Source organism: Chrysochloris asiatica, unplaced genomic scaffold (genome assembly GCF_000296735.1).
Source record: "Chrysochloris asiatica unplaced genomic scaffold, ChrAsi1.0 scaffold00285, whole genome shotgun sequence".
NCBI lineage: Eukaryota > Metazoa > Chordata > Mammalia > Afrosoricida > Chrysochloridae > Chrysochloris > Chrysochloris asiatica.
In genome coordinates this window covers 864,924-868,800 of record NW_006408803.1, presented here as the reverse complement: position 1 = coordinate 868,800, position 3,877 = coordinate 864,924, and the positions used below count along the sequence as shown (strand labels likewise).

At 37.5% G+C, this 3,877-nt stretch overlaps 1 pseudogene; it reads left to right on the top strand.

Annotated features, from left to right (window-relative positions):
- LOC102831829 overlaps window positions 1-3,647 on the top strand; it is a 28,940-nt pseudogene extending 25,293 nt beyond the window's left edge.
- Window positions 3,648-3,877: the final 230 nt, after the last annotated feature.

Here is a 3,877-nt window from a genome sequence, read left to right as displayed (position 1 = left end):
TAATTTGCCCAGAGAATCTTTCAATAACGAAAGTCGAGGCTTGAATTTTTTCTTCAGTTCCCCCAGCTTGAGAAATGCTGATCATGTTCTTCCTTTTTGTTTTTCTAGTTCCCATTCTTTGCATATTTTATTATAGTATTTGGTTTTATCTTCTTGAGCTGATCTTTGAAATTTTCTGTTCAGCTCTTGAACCTCTTCAATTCTTCCACTTGCTTAAGTATCTTTACACTGGAGAGCAAGTTTCAGAGTCTCTTCTGACATCCATTTTGACCTTTTCCTTCTTTCTTGTCTTCTTAATAACTGTTTGCTTTTTTCCCATATGATGTTCTTATTGTCATCCTACAGATCTTCTGGTCTTCGGTCTTTAGTGTTTAATATATCAAATCTGTTCTTCAGATGATCTCTAAATTCAGGTGGGATATAGTCAAGGTCATATTTTGATTATCGTGGACTTGTTTTGATTTTCTTCAGTTTCAGTATGAATTTGTATATGAGCAATTGATGATATATTTCTCTGCTGTTCATAAGGTTTTCAATGACCAAATATTCAGTAGTTTGTCTCTCCTTCTTCCTAGTCTGTCTTCATCTGGAAGCTCATCTGAAACCTGTCTATCTTTGGTGACCCTGCTGGTATTTAAAATACCTGTAGTATAGCTTCCAGAATCACAACAACTCTCAAGCCACCACAGCACAACAAACTGACTAATGAGTGGTTGCACAGATATATATTAATACATAAATTATTATAAGTTGATTTTTAGAATTTTGTTTCATATTTTGAAACACCTATCAAAACCTCAGTGGACTATTTGCACCTAATTGAATTTTTTAATCGTGTTTCTCAGCATAAGGTCCATATTCTGGATCAAGATCAGAAGCTGTCCCACTACTAGTCTTAATCCATAAATTCTTTAAACTAGTCTGTTATGTTTGTTAAGGAACATATTTGCTGTTGTTTGTAATTTCTGGAATGACAAAAACAACTCTTAACCATCAATCTAAAAAATTCCAGAAGTATTCATGTAAGACTCTCAAGAGAATCCACCATATCAGTGAGTTTTCCCCATAAGCATACATCATTAAGACTGTTGGGAATGAAAGGACGGATAGATTATGGAAATTGCTTAAGAGGCAGTGGTCTTCCTTCAATGCATGTTTAAAAACACCCCCCACTGAAGCAATCTCACCATTAAACTTGTCATTTAGGGGGAGATTAGTTTAAAATAATACAAAGCAGTCTTTCTTGCTAACTTTTTCCTCTCCCATGTGTGTTCCTGAAGCAGAAACAGTTACAATACTATTTGGAGCTTTGGGTGAAAAAAAAAAAAAAAAAATAAGGCTCAACCTCATCCCTTTGGCAGCATTAGAACTGGTTTATCACCCCTGTAGGCATTTACACAAGAGTATTGCACATTAATGTGGCATGTCAGTAAATTGAGACTCTCAGAGTTAAGGGTTAATCAAAATAATTTAGGTGATAACAGTTAGCTCCCTAGAGATCCTGAGTCCTCATCAGAAGCTGGCTGCATGTAAGAGAGGAAATAGAAAGGGGAAAAAAAAAAAAAAAATGCTAAAGCCAGGGCTCTTTCAGTAGAAATCTCCAGGTCTCAGCTGGCATCCAGGCTCAATTATCGGCTTTTAGCTTAGTAGAAAGTCAAGCCTTCCCAAGCCCACGGGTGCTCCAGGCATTTTATTGGCTCATTAAATATAGGCTTTTGCTTTTCAGCCGCAGCCAATTGTGATATGCTATCCAAACAGAAAGGATGATAAGAACTGGAAGCGCTGACACATGCGCCTTTCCTTCCCCCTATCTCCTCTGCGCTTCTCTTTCCACCTCCCGGTACACCCATACACTTTATTGCAATTCCAAGATTCCTACAGAAATAGACAGCTCCACTGAAGTTCATTTACTGTTCATAAAGACTCAAATTTTAATCAGTCTCCAAAAGCATGTTTTTAGCATGTAATATTAAGTCAAAGAGTTCCTACCCCAAATGACTTACAAAGTAGATACTAGAAAATAGCCCCGAAGGACATAATACTACTAAATAAATTACTATTCGGCAAATGAAAACGCTCTAAAGTTAGAAATCATCAACTAGCATGTGAGGCCATTGGAAAGTTTCTTGATGAGATTAGAAATCAAGACAAGTTCTTTCTTCAATTATCCATCCAAATGATTGCGCTTCACAGATTACTGCGTTGTTTTACGAATTGCAGTTTTGTGGCAACCCACCCAGCGTCCAGCAAGTCTATTATTGATGCCACGTTCCAAAAACATGAGCTCACATTGTGCCGGTGTCATAGTTTAGTCATTCTTACAGTATTTCAAACATTTTCATAATGCTGCTACTACTGTGTGCTGTTGTGTGGGTTTGGACTCATAGAGACTCTGTAACGTTTCTGAGGCTATAAATCTTAACGGGAACGGTCAGTCTTATTTTTCTCCATGGAACAGATGGTGGTTCATTGGTGCAGCTGAGGTTACGAGCCCAGTGTAGCTCACTATATTACCATGACTCATTTTATAATGCTATTATATACTTACCTGACTACAATATCGTGTATGTATAACATTTATATATACTGGAAAACCAATGTATATTCAGACCTCACAGATATTGTGGGTTTGGTTCCAGACCCTTGCAATCAAGTGGATATTACAATAAAGTGAGCCACACTAATTTTTTGGTTTTCCAGTAATATAAAATTGACTATACTGTAGTCAATTAAATATATAATAGCATTATGAAATGAGTCCTAACAAATAACACATCCTCTGCTCATTTTGTAATACTGACTTGTTCTGTGCATGCATGTGGATGGGCTTTTCATGTTTAAAATAAGATGCCATTTAGAATTGCATTTCATACACCTTGAAACACCTGCCAAAACTCAATGGGAGTGGGGGAGAGTGAAAAGGAACATACTGGAGTCAGTACACAGCAGGTTCCTGAAGTCAGTGTCTTTGGACACTTCCAGAATCTTCTTCTCCCTTTTAGAGAAATTGAAGAAACACATCTTAAAACAATCTGCCAGAGCTCTTTTCACTGGGTGCCTTGGCATCGCTAACATTGGCAAGTGTCGAGGTCTTTGTACTGCCAGGAAGCTCCATAGCCAATGGGTCCAGAAATGGCATGATAAACAGCACCGCTTTGAAAGCCAACCCCTTTGGAAGCACTTCCCATGCAAAGGTCATTGTGTTGAAAAAAGTGGGTGCTGAAGTGAAACAGCCAAATTCTACCATTAGGAAGCATGTCAGGGTCCAGCTGACCAAAACCAGAAAGAAAATCACATCCTTTGTACCCAGTAATGGTTGTTTGAATTTTATTGTTTGTTTGAATTATTGTTTCTTGTTTTATCATGTAAACTGATATTGTCTCCAATTCATTGTACTGTCATATGTGTATGTAATTAATGATTTTACAGTGATGTGTTTTAGATACTCACCAACTGTTTCCTGATGGCTGTGATTAGAGAATGGAGGTATGTGCACAGTTATTCATTCACAGTTTCTAGTTGCTGGATTTGGTTGCAAAGGTCATGCTATTGGTGACATTCCTGGAGTCCGCTTTAAGGTTGTCAAAGTAACCACTGTCTCTCTTTTGACATTATACAAAGGCAAAATGGAAAGGCCAAGATCTTAAGTTACGATGTTGAAAATGTAATAATAATAAATTTTTATATCCAGAAAAAAAAATCCCAATCTGCCAGATCATTAGCATCCTGTTAGATCCTCGCCCTCCCCCCCACACACACCTTTTAGCATTTACAATAATGGGCTTATGCAATATTTGTCCTTTGCGACTGATTAATATCACTCAGCATAATATCCTCAAGGTTCATCTATGTTATGCGGTGGTTTGTAGCTTCCTTG